Raw genomic sequence first — 18,781 nt, 5'->3', positions numbered from 1 at the left:
CCTCTATAGCCGTATATAATTGCTAGCGTGTTGCCGGTGCAGGATTTTGTGCACCAACTGACCTCTTTATTACGTTCCATAAACGCCGAATGGGATTCATGCCGGGCGATCTGAGTGACAAAATCATTCGCTCAATTTGCCCAGAATGTTCTTGAAACCAATTGTGAACAAATGCTGCCCGGTGACTTAGCGCACTGTCATTCGTAAAAATTCCATCGCTGTGTGGCTGCTAATGGTCTTCAAGTAACCGAATATAATGATTCCCAGTCAATGGTCGGTTCATTTGGATCAGAGGGCTGAGTCATTTCCATGTAAACATAGCCCACATAATTATGGAGCTACTACCAGCTTAAAAAGTGCTTTGTTGACAACTTGCGCCATATTCGAATCCTACCATCAGACCTTGCCAACTGACGTCAGGCCTCATCCGACCAGCCCACGGGACTCCAGTCGCCTAAGGTCCAACCGACTCGGCCACGACTGCAGGAGAGACGCTGCAGGCGATGTCGTGCTGTTTGCACAGGCACTCGCATTACTCGCCTGCTACCAGGGCCCATTAACGCCAGCAACACTGTGCTAACAAATACGTTCGTCGTACGTCCCAGATTGATTTATGCGGCTATTTCACACTGTGCTGCTCGTCTGTTAGCACTGACAATTCTAAACGCAAAAGCCGCTGCTCTCGGTCGTTAAGTGAAGGCAGTCGGTCGTGTGGTGACAGATAATGCCTGAAATTTGGTATTCTCGACGCCCGCTTGACATTATGGATCTCGGAAAATTGAATATATATATATATATATATATATATATATATATATATATATATATATATATATATATATATATATCCCACAACTTTTGCCTCCTCATTGTATGTACCAGACAACATAATGAACACATTCTACAGTAAGAAGCTCGTGATCCTGAGGATGACTTTGCCTCCCTGAGAATATACTTGTAGCCATTTGCGCAGTTTCTCCACGTGCTAGCTTCGTGTCGCTGCTCGGAACGGACTTTCATCTGCGTGATTGTAATAAAAATGGATTGCCAAACGCTGTGTTGTGTGCGTGGCCCTCCGCTGGGCCAGAGAGGGCTTGCAGCAAAGCCCTTATAACGGACGGCCGCCCCCAACGCGAGCCCGCCCTAGGGAGCTTCGGCCAACACGAAAATATCGCCGCGCGCCTGCCGGCATTTGTCACGCGGCTGACGTTCGCCCTGTGACGTCAGCAGGGCCCACCCCCGCCTCTCCCCCCACCCCGCCAACCGTCTGACAGCGCATTTTAACCCTAAAAACACTACAGGTACGTGCCAGTTTGCTGGAAGTCAATCAGCTGCTCAAGTTCCTAACATTGCACATTTCGTACCTACAACAAAGCCGATGTTTCAGCAAGTGCGCTAGCATTGTTTAGCAGCGTCTTTTAAGACGACAGTGTATTAGGTTGGCGCAAAAGTTCATGGCGTTTTTCCATAAGTTTAATCAACACAGCGGATACACAAAACAGAGACTTCAGTCATCAATAATATATTCCCCTTCACTATTTACAACAATCTGCCACGCTGGGTAACATTTCGATTCCGAGACTGCAGAAATCATCTGGTTTTGAGGCGAAGAACTCGTCGAGCCATGTTCGGAGCGCATTTTCATTCGGAAAGGAAGTTCCTTGAAGATTGTTCGACAGAGAGTGCAAAAGGTGAAAATCTGAGGTAGTAAGATCGGCGAATAAGGCGGGTGCGGAATGACTTCCAAACCTAACTACTTTATAATGTTTTTTGTCAGTCTAGAAGAATGCGGGCGGACGTTACTGTGGAGTAGCATCACTTCACGCAGTCTTCCTGGTCGTTGTTCTTATACTGCGTCTGCAAGACGTCTCAGTTGTTGGCAATAAGTGTCAGCAGTGATGGTTGCAGGTCGGGGATGCAATTCGTAGTACACCACACCGTTGCTGTTCCACCAGATGCATGACATTGTCTTTTGTGAAAATTAAAATAGATCGAAGATGGACATTCTTTAAATTTCTTTTCGGCCTTAGGTGCACTCGACTTGAGCTTCTTTTGTAATCAGACGAACCTCCTATAGTAGCTGTTTAGTCTCATTCTGGTATGATGCTCTCAACAGTTCTGGTAGAGTCCTTTCTTAATTCCGGTAGCACAGCTAGAAGTTAACATATACTGGCATGACAAAAGCCACAGGCTAGCGACATGCACATATACAGAAGGCGGTAGCATTACGTACACAAGTTATGAAAGGGCAATCCATTGGCGAAGCTGTGATTTGTTCTCAGATAATTTATGTGGAAAGGTTTCCGACGTGATTATGGCAGCGCGATGGAAATTAGTAGATTTCGAACGCGGAATAGTAGTTGCAGCTAGGCGCATGGAACATTACATTTTGGAAATCGTTAGGCAATTCAGTATGCCGAGATCCATAGTGTAAAGCTTGTGTCGAGAATACCAAGTTTCAGGCATTACCCCTCACCAAGAACAACGCAGTAACCGACGACCTTCACTTAACGACTGAGAGCAGCGGCGTTTGCGTACAGTGTTATCAGTGTTAACAGAAAAGCATAACAGGGTGAAATATTCGCAGATATCAGTGTGGGACTTCTGATAAACGTATCCGTTGGGACATTGTGGCGAAATCTGGCGTTAATGGGCTTTGGTAGCAAACGAGCGATGCGAGTGTCTTCGCTAATAGCACATTCATCTGCAACGCCTCTCCAGGCGTCGTGATCATATCGGTTGGATCCTAGATGACTGGAAAACCGTGGCCTGGTCAGATGATTGCCGAGTTTAGTTGGTTACAGTTGATGATAGGTTTCCAGTGTGGTGCAGATCCCACGAAGCTATGGACCCAGGTTGTCAACAAGGCATTTTGCTAGCTGGACGTGGTTCCATAACGTTGTGGCTGTGTTTATGTGGAACAGACTGCGTCCTCTGGTCGAACTGAACGGATTATTGAACATCTGCACTCATTCATGGACTTCTTGTTCGCAAACATTGATGGCATTTTTATGGGTGACGATGCGCCATGTCATCAGATTGTAGCTGTTCACGATTGGCTCGAAGAGTCTTCAGAATAGTTCGAGTGAATGATCTGCCCACACTGATCGACTGATATTAATGGCATCGAACGTTTATGGGACACAATCGATCCGGTTCCGGCAATACTTACGCACTTATGGAGGGCTGTAGAGGCATTATAGTCGGCCGTGATGGACGTGCGGTTCTAGGCGCTTCCATTCCTTAACCGCGGGACTGCTACGGTCGCAGGTTCGAATCCTGCCTCGGGCATGGATGTAGGTGATGTTCTTAGGTTAATTAGGTTTAAGTAGTTCTAGGGGACTGATAACCTAAGATGTTAAGTCCCATAGTGCTCAGAGCCATTTTTAAAGGCAGTTCAAATGGTTCAAATGGCTCTGAGCACTATGGGACTTAACATCTGAGGTCATCGGTCCCCTAGTCTTAGAACTACTTAAACCTAACTAACCTAAGGACATCACACACATCGATGCCAGAGGCAGGATTGGAACCTGCTACCGTAGCAGCCACGTGGCTCCGGACTGAAGCGCCTAGAAGCGCTCGACCACAGCGGCCGGCGGATATGTCCGAACAGACATCACATATTGAAACGGTACAGTAGTTTCCGCTTTATAAGCAGCAGGTTTCGCTGCTCGCTCGCACCGGGAAATACAAACAGAGGCGGCTCCGCCGCCAATTTTATTGCACGACGGGGCCGGCCGTGGGTGCAACAGAACCATACGGACGGATGGAAAGAAATGTGTCAGGCTTCATAATACGTATTTATATGTGTCGTGTATTATGCATTTCTTGCACGTGAATGTGAATCTGCACATAAACTTTCCTAATCCTCCTCACACCTTTCCGTAAAGCGTGGCCAAATCTTAGTTGGGGACTAGTTCCGTAGAATAGTAGTGCCAAGCTTACTCCTGGGAAGGGATCAGAGAGACAGCACAGGCAGGTAAAAGTCAAAGACTTTCCAGTGTCACCAGATTTGGGGTGGAGAGGTTGGTCACGGCCAAATACTTCGACCACCCTCTCTACCGGGGCCCAGGAAGACCTGCGGGTGCCCGCCATATTCTGGGAGTATTACAGAAGACGGGTAAGTGAGCAGACGTGACCTCAGTGCGTCTGTCTCAATGTTCACGCATGGAAGAGAGTTGTTTGAATATTTGTACTAATTCTTTTATTTCCAGCTTTGTATTGTGTAAGGCAATGAATGTTCTCGTGTAATTCCGGAAATTTGACGCCCTGTGTTAAAGTATCCGGTCCCCAGTTTGCTCGTTATCCTCCTCACATAGTGGATGTCCCATGTAAAATATTGGGAGAGATTGGTGGTATACATTTTCCAACGCAATTCCGTCTTGCCCGTACAAATGTGCGTGCAGATTAGTATATAATGTACCCGAGCTTTAAGTCGTAAATTGTAATATCTATAAACTGGAAAAATTGCTGCAATCGCTGTAAAATCGTGTGATAATGTTTAAAATAAATAGGTAATCAGTTGTCATCAATCTTTAACATACCTTTAAAAAATCACATAGGAGTCCAGTTAAAGGAATTAATTTAAAAATAGAAGATATAGAATGCAGGGACCCACACATCAGCGTGTGAGCACTCCAGCCCCTTGCCTAGTATAGTACAGAAAGGGCACGCTCCCTAGGTAGCGCTCTCAAGCTCCCCTCTCCAGTTATCCGTTGCGCAATTTTCATTCAGGGCTTGACGACGTCAACTTTCATCTGGCATCCCTACGCAAGGAGGTTCGACGGTAATCTTTCAATACATATTTAGAATTTTTTTGTTTTTCTACTATCGAGTAGCTGACGTGTGCCGTATGGAAGACGGTGTCTGTGTGTGTGTGTGTGTGTGTGAGAGAGAGAGAGAGAGAGAGAGAGAGAGAGAGAGAGGGGGGGAGAGAGAGGGGGGGGAGGGGGAGTGACAAGAGAGAGAGAGAGAGAGAGAGAGAGAGGAGTGACAACAGACGGCTCTGTTTCTCGGGCCCAGGACAAGCCAGCAGTTGGCAGCGTGCACCAGGTGACGGACGTGAGTATTTAGCGCGGCCAGCCTTTGAGGTTATTCGTGACAGAGGACGCGGGCAGTCGATGTTTGTGCTGGCTGCGGGCGCTGTGGCGCCAGGAGGCGCTCGCTATCTGGCCGCGTCATCAGCGCACTGTTGTGTCCGTCTGCTGAGTTCGTAGGCTGCGTCCCTTCACACCGGTCCAAACACTCCAGAGTCAGGTGGGAGCAGGCTGCCGCACCGCACACACGAGTAGCTTGGTGTCCACTGCCTGGTAGCGCACTCTGGGCGTGATCGTACCTCGTGACCTAAAATAGCGGCTATAATGGGAAGCACGGCACCAATGACAACGTGAGCATCACCGGTACCAAGCGTAAATTTTGCACGTTTTTATAATGATTGGTTCTTTGACTGGTTCAATGTCTTATTCTATCTTTCCTCCTCTTTATCACTAAAAGAACTTAGCGCCCGCTGTTTGGCTCGGGTAGACTCTACGATCTGCACCGATCTTTTTATTTTGTTTTAATCGAATCTCTATGTTGTTCACAAATTCAAGACCTTCTAAACTTTTCACGATAATTAAGGTGATAGAAACGTGATCTTTACCGAATGTGCTTTAAACTAAAAAGCGATTCTGGTAGCTGGACTCCAATGTTTTCCTTAATCATGCCTTTTGCGTTCCTATAGAGATATTTCCCTGGAAACTTTCATTCCCTAACATATATTTCTTTATATCAAATCGAGAAGTATAACACTCATTTTCATAGATTTAGCTTTACAAATTTTTAATGCAACGAGATACTTTCTTAAAATTTTTCACCTTCTTAGGAACTGAATTACGGACAATTCCTTCGTAAACTGTGCCTCTAGTATAAGATCCATACTCTCTCCAAATTTCAAGTTTCTATCCTGATCTGTTTGGGCTGGGCGATGATGAGTAAGTGAAACAGTCAAATCTGATTTCAGCCCGTTAGAGACTGAATTCCAAAAATGCTGAAAAACGTATTCTTTTTGTTTGTAACCGCTTAGGGAAATACCAATTATCATAGATTTAGCTGTAAAAATACTTTGTTAGTTCTTCAAAAATTGCCTTCATAGCCACATTTTTCAAAAAACATTTCATCCTCTATTTCCCCCCCTCCGGAGTCGAGTTTCGAAAAATCCCTTCTTAAACGACGCCTACTTTATGACCTCGACATCCTCTCCAGATTTCAAGTCAGCGTTGTGCTGTGGGGCATGATGAGTCAGTCAGTCAGGGTATTGCATTTAGATACTCTAATCAGCCAGAACATTATGACCACCTACCTTATAGCCGGTTTGTCCACATTTGGCACAGGTAACAGTGGCGACGCGTCGTGGCATGGAAGCAGTGAGGCCTCGATAGGTCGCTGCAGGGAGTTGGCATCACATCTGCATACACATCAGGTAATTCCCGTAAATTCCGGGAAGGGGTGTGATGAGCTGTGACGCGGCGTTCAGTCACATCGCAGATGTGCCCGATCGGTTTCAGATCTGGCGAGTTGGGGAAGTCAACTGAAACTCCACTGTGTTCCTCGAACCACGCCATCACTCTTCCGACCTTGTCACATGTCACATAATCTTGCTGAAAAATGCCACTGCCGTCAGAAAACATGGTCGTCATGAAGGGGTGTGCGTTATTTGCAACCAGTGCAGGATAGCCCTTCCACGTCATGGTGCCTTGCACGAACTCCACAGGACTCATGGATGCCCACGTGAATGTTCCCCAGAGCATAATGGAGCTGCTGCCAGTTTGTATCCGTCACGCAGTACAGGTGTGGAAGACGACGGATTCACGGCCTCCCATCGACATGATGAAGGCTTCGGGATTTATCAGACCATACAACGCCCTGACACTGCGTCAACGCTCAGCGCTGATAGTCACGTGGCCAATTCAGTCGTAGTTGCCGATGACGTGGCGTTAACATTGGCACATGCATCGGCATCGGCTCCGAAGGCACATCGTTAGGAGTGTTCCGAGCACAGTGTGTTTCAGAGACAGCATTAGAGTCTGATGTTAGTTCCGCCACAGTTCGCCGCCTGTCCTGATTTACCTACATGCCCAGCCTACGACGTCCGACATCTGTAATGGGGGTGGCCCAACACAGTGAGGTGTGTTGAAGATACTCACCACAGCACTCCTCGAACACTCAACAAATCGTGCCGTTTCCGAAATGCCCGCGCCGAGCCCCCGGGCCGTCACAATTTGCCCTCGGCCAAATTCAGATGGATCGCGCGCCTTCCCCATTCTGCACACTGATACTACATGCGCTGTGCGTGTCGGACTAGCAATCATTTCTCGCCAAGTGACTCTGCTACCACCTGGACGGTATTATACCGATAGTAGGTCGGTGGTCCTACGGTTCTGGCTGATCAGTGTATATAGATACCTAATACTCACAGAGTCACGGAGACCACGCGTCGGCAGAAATTATCGTAGGCAGCGAAACTCGGCGTGCCAATGCGTTAATGCGGAACCGATCTACGCTGAAACAAACAGTTCCAGTTTTGGCCACCAGGTGTAAATCTCGCACTGTACAGTATCTCCTCGTCGTCTCTGGTGCTCATATTGAACGAATTACGTAAGCAGCAGTCAGTAACAAAATCAACATTATGCCTTTCTCACCTTTTTTTTTATCTTTTCAGCCTACGTCCATTTCCTAATCCGTTACATGTAGAAACATTTCTATTTGTTTTTATTGCGTTATCGGCGAGAGATTTGAACCCGATGGACAAAACTGCAACTGATTCTTTTCCAGCGTAATCGGTTCCGCATTAACGCATTAGAATATCTATAAAGGTTCGCTGCCATTCGATAATTACAGCCCACATTGAATTTTGGTAAGTACCCGTGGTCTAGGGGTAGCGTCTTTGCTTCATAATTAAAACTTCTTCGGTCCCGGGTTCGATCCCCGCCACTGCCTAAATTTTGATAAATAATCAGCATTGGCGGCCGAAGACTGCCGGCATAAGAAGTCAGCCTCATTCTGCCAACGGCCTTGTCAAAGAGGGCGGAGGAGCGGATAGAGGTTCAGGGCACTCTCTTGTCCTAGGGGTGGGAAATTGCCCCTAAATGCGAAAGAATCAGCAATGATCAACGACATGAGGATGCAGAAGGTAATCGAAACCACTGCATTAAAGACACGTAACGTGTATCCGCAGGATATGTGGCCTGTAGTTGAAGAAGTGTCATGATGATCTCTCCATTGGCAAAAGATTCCGGAATAGTCCCCCATTCGGACAAAAAGATTGAATAATCAACGAAAGGATAATGTTCTACGAGTCGGGGCGTGGAATGTCAGAAGCTTGAACGTGGTAGGGAAACAAGAAAAGGTGAAAAGGGAAATGCAAAGGCTCAATCTAGATATAGTAGGGGTCAGTGAAGTGAAGTAGAAGGAAGACAAGGATTTCTGGTCAGATGAGTATCGGGTAATATCAACAGCAGCAGAAAATGGTATGACAGGTGTAGGATTCGTTATGAATAGGAAGGTAGGGCAGAGGGTGTGTTACTGTGAACAGTTCAGTGACCAGGTTGTTCTAATCAGAATCGACAGCAGACCAACACCGACAATGATAGTTCAGGTATACATGCCGACGTCGCAAGCTGAAGATGAACAGATAGAGAAAGTGTATGAGGATATTGAAAGGGTAATGCAGTATGTAAAGGGGGACGAAAATTTAATAGTCATGGGCGACTGGAATGCAGTTGTAGGGGAAGGAGTACAAGAAAAGGTTACAGGAGAGTATGGGCTTGGGACAAGAAATGAAAGAGGAGAAAGACTAATTGAGTTCTGTAACAAGTTTCAGCTAGTAATAGCGAATACCCTGTTCAAGAATCACAAGAGGAGGAGGTATACTTGGAAAAGGCCGGGAGATACGGGAAGATTTCAATTAGATTACATCATGGTCAGAGATTCCGAAATCAGATACTGGATCGTAAGGCGTATCCAGGAGCAGATATAGACTGAGATCACAATATAGTAGTGATGAAGAGTAGGCTGAAGTTCAAGACATTAGTCAGGAAGAATCAATACGCAAAGAAGTGGGATACGGAAGTTCTAAGGAATGACGAGATACGTTTGAAGTTCTGTAACTCTATAGATAAAGCAATAGGGAATAGCGCAATAGGCAGCACAGTTGAAGAGGAATGGACATCTCTAAAAAGGGTCATCACAGAAGATGGGAAGAAAAACATAGGTACAAAGAAGGTAGCTGCAAAGAAACCATGGGTAACAGAAGAAATACTTCAGTTGATTGATGGAAGGAGGAAATACAAACATGTTCCGGGAAAATCAGGAATACAGAAATACAAGTCGCTGAGGAATGAAATAAATAGGCAGTGCAGGGAAGCTAAGACGAAATGGGTGCAGGAAAAACGTGAAGACATCGAAAAAGATATGATTGTCGGAAGGACAGACTCAGCATACAGGAAAGTCAAAACAACCTTTGGTGACATTAAAAGCAACGGTGGTAACATTAAGAGTGCAACGGGAATTCCACTGTTAAATGCAGAGGAGAGAGCAGACAGATGGAAAGAATACATTGAAAGCCTCTATGAGGGTGAAGATTTGTCTGATGTGATAGAAGAAGAAACAGGAGTCGATTTAGAAGAGATAGGTGGTCCAGTATTAGAATCGGAATTTAAAAGAGCTTTGGAGGACTTACGGTCAAATAAGGCAGAAGGGATAGATAACATTCCATCAGAATTTCTAAAATCACTAGGGGAAGTGGCAACAAAACGACTATTCAAGTTGGTGTGTAGAATATATGAGTCTGGCGACGTACCATCTGACTTCCGGAAAAGCATCGTCCACACAATTCCGAAGACGGCAAGAGCTGACAAGTGCGAGAATTATCGCACAATCAGCTTAACAGCTCATGCATCGAAGCTGCTTACAAGAATAATATACAGAAGAATGGAAAAGAAAATTGATAATGCGCTAAGTGACGATCTGTTTGGCTTTAGGAAAAGTAAAGGCACGAGAGAGGCAATTCTGACGTTACGGCTAATAATGGAAGCAAGGCTGAAGAAAAATCAAGAAACGTTCATAGGATTTGTCGATCTGGAAAAAACGTTCGACAATATAAAATGGTGCAAGCTGTTCGAGATTCTGAAAAAAGTAGTGGTAAGCTATAGGGAGAGACTGGTCATATACAATATGTACAACAACCAAGAGGGAATAATAAGAGTGGACGATCAAGAATGAAGTGCTCGTATTAAGAAGGGTGTAAGACAAGGCTGTCGCCTTTCGCCCCTACTCTTCAATCTGTACATCGAGGAAGCAGTGATGGAAATAAAAGAAAGGTTCAGGAGTGCAATTAAAATACAAGGCGAAAGGATATCAATGATACGATTCACTGATGACATTGCTATCCTGAGTGAAAGTGAAGAAGAATTAAATGATCCGCTGAACGGAATGAACAGTCTAATGAGAACACAGTACGGTTTGAGAGTAAATCGGAGAAAGACGAAGGTAATGAGAAGTAGTAGAAATGAGAACAGCGAGAAACTTAACATCAGGATTGATGGTCACGAAGTCAATGAAGTTAAGGAATTCTGCTACCTAGGCAGTAAAACAACCAATGACGGGCGGAGCAAGGAGGACATCAAAAGCAGACTCGCTATGGAAAAAAAGGTATTTCTGGCCAAGAGAAGTCTACTAATATCAAATACCGGCCTTAATTTGAGGAAGAAATTTCTGACGATGTACGTCTGGAGTACAGCATTGTATGGTAGTGAAGCATGGACTGTGGGAAAACCGGAACAGCAGAGAATCGAAGCATTTGAGATGTGGTGCTATAGACGAATGTTGAAAATTAGGTGGACTGATAAGGTAAGGAATGAGGAGGTTCTACGCAGACGGAGAGGAAAGGAATATGTGGAAAACACTGATAAGGAGAAGGGACAGGATGATAGGACATCTGCTAAGACATGAGGTTATGACTTCCATGGTACCAGAGGGAGCTGTAGAGGGCAAAAACTGTAGAGGAAGGCAGAGATTGGAGTACGTCAAGCAAATAATTGAGGACGTAGGTTGCAAGTGCTACTCTGAGATGAAGAGGTTAGCACAGGGGAGGAATTCGTGGCGGGCCGCATCAAACCAGTCAGTAGGCTGATGACCCAAAAAAAAAAAATAAAAGTAGCTGCACTTTAACTATAACCATCCGGTACCAATAAGACCCAGTACTTTAACCAACTGAACTCCAATGTATTATACGGCCTCCCACGCCTGACTCCTTTACAAATGAGTTAATGTCTTAAATATTTCCCTTTAAGCGCGTAATAGTGACAAATATTACGGATGGTTTCAAATTATGTGTGTAGTATGTTGGAAGTAGCTAAGTGCTCTCATGACGAAACTCTGGATTAATATAGTCCGGGTGATTTGAGCTCCATTTTAAGCAAAAGCTAGTTTTCACACATCTCAGTTTTTTATGATGTCACATCTCTGTGACTATGTGTAATACAATGATATAATTTTGCAGGTTCATTGAATGATGTGTACAGATACAGTCTGCAAAGGGTGTTGCCAACATAGTAGCCAAGAAGTTGTATATTAAAATATAACGCCTGATGTTGAAGCCTGACAGCAAGAAGAGTGTATTTTAGTCAGACATAAATTTTTTCTTTCCATCATTACATGGGGGATGCCAGTGACGAAAAGTTTCGTAAATCTTTGAAATTATGTGTAAAGTTTGCTGAAATTCACTAAGTGCTCTCACTCTGAAACATTGGAGCTCCGGAATAGCGGTTTAATAATATAGGTGGCCTACGCCTTCAGTAGCTGCCCACAGCTATTTTAAGTTCTTGTTTACGACTACCTAGTAATTTTATCCGCGTTTGGTGCCTGCAGTTCCAAGACAGCTCGTTGCTGGTTCTTCTGGAAAGGATTTTCCATAGAATCGTTTCCTCATTTAATTGTTCTACACTGGTGTCCAAAAGAATTTTTCCTTGAGTAGGTTATCGGAGAGGTTACATAAATAAAGAAAGATGAATCATAAGCCTTTTGGCGTATCATGCTGTCCGCGGTGTGTAGCTAGAAAACTTTTCGAAACGTAGACGTACGTTAAACAGCTAAACAAAACAAGAAAATTTATTCCATAATAACAGTACAAGTAATACGGCACGTTTAGTCCTAACTGCCAAGGACATTAGAGATAGTTTATGCAAGTCTGGACATCTCTCTGGCCAATTTATTCGTTGAATATCCTCTCGGGCGAGAAATATCCCTCCAGAGGACAACTTGATGTGGAGAGGACTTACTAACCATAATGGGTGTCTGAGCCAACTGTAGCCCTGTAAAGTACTACAAGTGGTTGCAGTATATCATATCCACAGCTCTGAAAGATAGCGGTAGACCTGAAACCACCCAGATGTGAAAACTGCACTCACAGCCAACGTTATGCCTCTGCGCATAAGGATCCGGCCACCACCCAACAGTTTTCTTTGTACTATGTTTCCGTAATTGTACCAGATGCCGCTATGATCCCAGAGGAGTACGGTCGAGCACCAAGCTCCAAATTGAAGTTGGAGTCATCTGTGACACAAAGTTCCGCACTACACTTAAAAATTAACAAAAATCCGTTATTATTTGATTACTGGATTGCCTATAAATGACTTAAATATATGGGAGTATGCGTAAGGTGTGATTTACAGTGGAATGGCTACCTAAAAGTAAACACACGAAAGGCAGATGCCGCATCGTGTTCTGTTGGAAGAAAGGGAGGTGTACTTCCCTCACAGTGAAGGTCGCTTACAAGATCCTCGTTCGACCGATACATGAGTATTACTGCCCAGTCTGTGAATCTTATCAGTTAGAATGAGTGAAGGAAATTGGGAAGATGCAAATATGAGCACCGCCTTTCATCACTTTTTAGTTTATTAAGCGCCAAAGCCTATGGAAATAGTGATTCAGACCAGTGTATCACCTTATGGGTAACTGTTAAAATTCCGAGATTGTTTTTTCCTATATGAGTCAACATACATTTCGTGAAAAGATCTTGAAATAAAATTAGAGACTTTGAACTCTTACGGAGGATTGCCAACCATTCGCAATCGGAGCGGGAGAGAAGGGCTGGTGACAATAGTACACGAAGTAACCTCCGCCACTCACCATAAAGTGACTCGAGTAGTGTAGATGTAGCCGAAGACGAAGAGCCCTTTCTTTCATTAATTTATAGTCAAATTTGTACGTTGGTGACTACAGAGCAGATCATTTCATGTGTGCACTACCTGCACTGCCGCAGATCTGTCGTATAGATCAAATGTTGTGGTCTTCGATGTACATTTTGTCGTCAGACTGCTAGCCTCTGAAGCAACTACTATCCTGCAGGTACATGTCATCCAGACATAGCTTAAGTCTGGGATTACTCACTCTTACTCGACAATCCAATAGACTGAGAACAATATTTCCTGTGTCTGGATATCGTCTCCATAGTCTTGAAACAGGTAGTCTTTAAGGCATGACGATGTGATCCTAAGAGACTGCTGTCGTTGACAACATGAAAAAACTGGTTCAAATAGCTCTGAGCACTATGGGACTCAACATATTAGGTCATAAGTCCCCTAGAACTTAGAACTGCTTAAACCTAACTAACCTAAGGACATTACACACACCCATGCCCGAGGCAGGATTCTAACCTGCGACCGTAGCAGCCCCGCGGTTCCGGATTGCAGCGCCAGAACCGCACGGCCACCGCGGCCGGCTGACAAAATGAATCTAATCACTACTTACGCTTTGTTCTTCGTTATGTTTAAGTCTGATCGAATATTTAGTTTGAATACAAACACTACTTTCCGTTTTCTGGAGAAATATTACAGATAATTTACGGCGACTGGTCACCTTTTCTTTCTCCCCTTACAGCTTTTCCCGATTGCCATTAGTTTCTAAACACTGGAGTACTATTTTTCGTTTTAATAGTTCATCTCTCCATTTAATTCATTATAGTCTTCCATTATATCACAATCCAACTCCGTTCATTTTATTCCCACCTAACAGTGCGAAATGCTACAGTTATTACAACACTAGCTTCATACTCGAGACGCAGGTAGTTCAAACCAAAGTTCACTCGGTTCCAACATCTTTTTTTTTTCTTTAAGTTACTTCAGGTGTTTGCTCAGAAGATCCAACAACGCTACTGCTGAATTATTCCTCCTCTGTTTCACAACTGACCTCGTGCTCCGGTGATGCTGACCTCCATGTCGAGGAATGTCAACCTGTAACATCCCTTCTTTCTTCTCGGAACTTCCCCAGGGCCGCATTTCCCTAGCGTGCAGTACTGTTCCCAGCAGAACTTCGTTCGCAGTTCTGGGTGAATGTTGGAAGAAGCTGTTTCGTCTGTGTGAATCAGCTCCTTATGTTCTCCTTGCTTCAGAAATATCCTGTCGCATTATTACCTATGAAATAGTATTCTATATTTTCTTCTTCCATGAATTACACGATTTTCATGCTTACGTAAGTCATTATTCTCCCTTCCGCTGCACTCCATCACATTCGCCCTTGTTAAGTTTACTCATAAACCAGATTCCGTGCTAAGTAATTTGCTTCTCTTATTAAACTGGATATTTAAGTAGTCCATAAATTCAGCAAAAAGTTCTATACCACCTGTAGCGCCGGCCGCGGTGGTCTCACGGTTCTAGGCGCTCAGTCCGGAACCGTGGTACTGCTACGGTCGCAGGTTCGAATCCTGCCTCGGGCATGGATACGTGTGATGTCCTTAGGTTAGTTAGGTTTAAGTAGTTCTAAGTTCTAGGGGACTGATGACCACAGATGTTAAGTCCCATAGTGCTCAGAGCCATTTGAACCATTTGAACCACCTGTAGCATTGAATTTCGTTTTTATTCACACTCCAAACTATCCTTTCACTGATTCTTTAACATACAAGGTAGATATCGGAGGAGATAATACGATACTGTTCTTTACATCGTTGTTGAGTTTAAACTCAGTGATTTGTGGAGGACGATTAATCACTCATCTTCCATGTTTATCTCTTCATTTTCATAGGCTTTGTCAGTCTCTGATAGTCCATTTAAAGCGAAAGCCTCCTGCATCCTGCTGAACTGTGGACTGAAACTAACTGTCTCTCTCCTATGTTCCTGCTGTACCCCTCCTAGTAAAGTTGGGCTCTACCAGAACTACGATTCGGAACGCAACTTAAATGACGAAGTAAGTACTAAGACTGCCGGTAGTACTGGTAGAACTGGTAGGAAAGAAACGTAAGCGAACGTGTAATAGACAGAATGGGAGCCAACGACTTGTCTTTATGTTTGTGTTTGTTTTGCACATAATTAGAAACGCACATCATTCAGTGTTACTCTACTATGTATTTCATATTCTCGCAGAATATAAATTGCATTTTATAAGCAAAAAAATTAGTTTAAAGCGTCACTTTTACCCTTTTATATAACCAAAGCAGTTACTTTCGATGTAAGTACAGTTTACATGCACAAATTTTAATTAATTTAGAGAGATCCGCTTCAGTTGTCCTAGTTATTTATTCAAACCACGACCGGTATTTTCAGGTGCATGATACTGTAACATACAAAGGAGAGGCGGGCAGAAATATAATGTAACATATGTGTAAAAACTATAAGAGTAGACTGCCGAAACAAGACAACTTACCTATTGTATTCAGTAACACACAACATACGGTCAGGCCAGTCAGTACAAGAGCTCTAGTCACTGCATGTTAGCGGAACTAGAAAAAAGGGGAACGACCCAATAGTCAGACTGGCATAAAAATATACGCCCAGGTGGGTGGGACCAAGTAAACAGAGGCCGAGAACAAATACAGTACTCACATTGTCCGCCGCCGGGCAGCCGCACAGCATCAACACCAACCACTATTGTGTGAAGGGTCACACCGGAAGTCTGGATACGCGGTGCGGCGCAGGCGCCTACGGTGGACAAGCAAGTAAACTGACGTTACCAGCGATGATAGAGAAAATCTGGACTGACTGGTCCGAGTACTTACAGTACTCCATCTAAGGGCAGAATAGAATACGAATCTACTGTGTAATGCCAATAGGCTAAATTACTCTTAAGCATGTGACAATATGCGACGTTTTTGGGCAACAAGGCAATGTTACATAAGTAATATGAATGAACAAGGTATAGAAACAGTGACAACAGTGATATAAATTAATGGTAATATAGACCACGCTAAGTAAATTGTCACGTGTGTGGTACATTATGGGCTGAAGTGACAAAATAAAATATATAACATCCATCACAAGTCTAAAATGACGGTGAAGTAATGTAAACAGCGAAATGACAAAAGTGATCGGACTGGGCGCCATACGTTATACAAAGCAATAATGATGTGGAAAGATGGCTAAGAGGGAAAGCGACTAAACGAATGGGAGAAGAAAATTAGACTGAACCTCACAGACTAGCAGAAATATGTGCCGTAATAGGCAACAAGGCAATGGTAGACAGGCCAAATGAGCGAAGAGGGGAGTATTCGGTAAAAGCTGTGGTTAAAAAGTAAACTGTACCAAGTGAGTCATCATATATGTAGGATGAATTATGAGCTCAAGTGAGGTATATAAAAATGTATAAATATAAGAAAAACCATAAAAAATTCTAAACTGTAATTGCTGTGATGCTAGGAGATGAATAGCAATCAGCATGATCGGTTGAGCGCCTTTCATTACAGTGTATAAAATTACTATTGTTATTTTGCACTTAATATAACGTTATTCATTCCTGTTATTACTGGCGAATGCGAAAGCTTTTTTATATAAGTTCCATGAAGTACTGAAGTTTGATATATTTTTGTTTAGCAGTTTGTTTTTATTTTACCTTCCTGACGAGGAAATTGCGTTTTTTAGCGCTATATGATCAATCTGTATTGTTTCCTTCATTTTTACTGCAACATCTGTTACACATTACAAATCAACAATTTTGGAATAAAACGTGAATGAAATGTCAACAGTTTCCATTTCGCTATAAATTCTGTTCATTCTCAATAACAGACGGGGGTTAACTATGTAGAACATAAAAGGTTCCGTAGATTACCCATCCCTTTACATATCAAAGTTTCTAAACAGTCGCCCGTTTTGGTTTTTAAGGCACTGATCGCATATGTAAAGACAGCTATCATTATGATGTGACGCCCGATACGTATGTAACACACCCATCGTACGAGTAAGGCGGGCACGATCTTAGTTGATCAAAGCTACTAGGGAAACTATACTCCATTCATCATAAGATTAAAACTCATGTGAACATTACACTATGTATTCGTCCGTGTTTGCTGGAACCTCGTTGGATTTCGTTTCAAATGGAATGGAAGCCAATCTGTTACGAAAACACTCAAGTACTATAATGAGGGTTCGTTTCATCCGGCGCTTTTCGCGTACACTCATTGAAGGGTGGTACGCGGCAGAACTTAACCGGTGCATTTAACTTGGGCAGCACTGGCCAGGCAAGAGATGTGAACAACTGCAGTAAAGAAGTAAAACGAGGCGAGCAGAGAAACAATGTAGCTTTGAATGTCGTTTAATTTATAAACAGAAGGGAATAATATATGTCAAAACTCAGACGATACGCTTATTAGACGACTGGACGGAAAACATAACATGCTCTCACTCTTACCTAACATACAATTGTAATTAGAAACGAGAGAGATGAAAATCCCTGGCTTTAATAAGGGTAATTTTTCTGCGTGAGCTACGTATGATGTAAATACCCATTGCTGATTTCCCATGTTGTTAAATATTGAAGCCACTGAAGGGTTTCGCATGTAGTTAAATACTGAAACCACTGACAGTGTTACAGTGAGAAATACAGTATATTTCAGTATTACAACATTGATACCGAGGCGATCAGCAACAGAATCCGAAGCCACCAAAAATTCCACATTTTCTTCTTCTCTTTTATGACGTGCTGTTCTGCATTTCGCCATCGTTCGGCAGTGACGTGTCACGAAGCTTCGTGCATTAGTTCCGGTACGTTTGTCTGCTTCAATTTCCTCGTGACAAATCCCTTAACTTGGGTCCAGATCAACTCTGTTGGCTTCAGATTGCAGTGTTGCGGTGACAACTGTAAGAATGCAGTATTTGTAAAGTGTGCTCAACGCAGCGAAAATTATTGTTTTCCATGTTTCAACGACGCTTATCAGTCTGTCTTACAGAACAATGTGCAGATTCAAATAAAGATTATTCAATTTTTCACTTATCTCCAACAAATTTAACTGTATAATGCTTCCTTAACTTCAACGATCATTTATAAAATACCGATAATTAAGAAAGTATATTCGATATGAAAGCGAGCATTTTGCGTGCTATATGTCACTGGAAACTAGAAGACGTGCATTTTTCTTGAAAATGATGGTTAATTATGAGTTAATTGACATATATTTGATGAATTACATATTTAAACGATTTAGGTATTCAACCAGAATAAAAAAAAAGAATTATAAACTACTACCAGTTTCGAACCGCTGTCCGACTGAAACACATAGTTAACTTTCTACGACGCTACCGTTTACAGCACGCCATAACTGAAGTACCGGTTCTTTTATTGATTCTGTTTCTCTAAAAACGTCAAGGACGATTTTTCTCTGTAATCTTGTGAAAAACATTAAGAACAACTAGTTTCTCATTGTTAACGGTGTTCCGCTCACGTGTCTCGCTACGAAACAGAAAGTAGTGTCATCCATTTTCACAGTACGTATGAACAGCGAGACAATCAAACTACAAGTTGCGTTTACAGAGACTGTGAC

Source organism: Schistocerca gregaria, chromosome 2 (genome assembly GCF_023897955.1).
Source record: "Schistocerca gregaria isolate iqSchGreg1 chromosome 2, iqSchGreg1.2, whole genome shotgun sequence".
In the NCBI taxonomy this organism is placed as follows: domain Eukaryota; kingdom Metazoa; phylum Arthropoda; class Insecta; order Orthoptera; family Acrididae; genus Schistocerca; species Schistocerca gregaria.
This window is presented reverse-complemented; position numbering follows the sequence as displayed.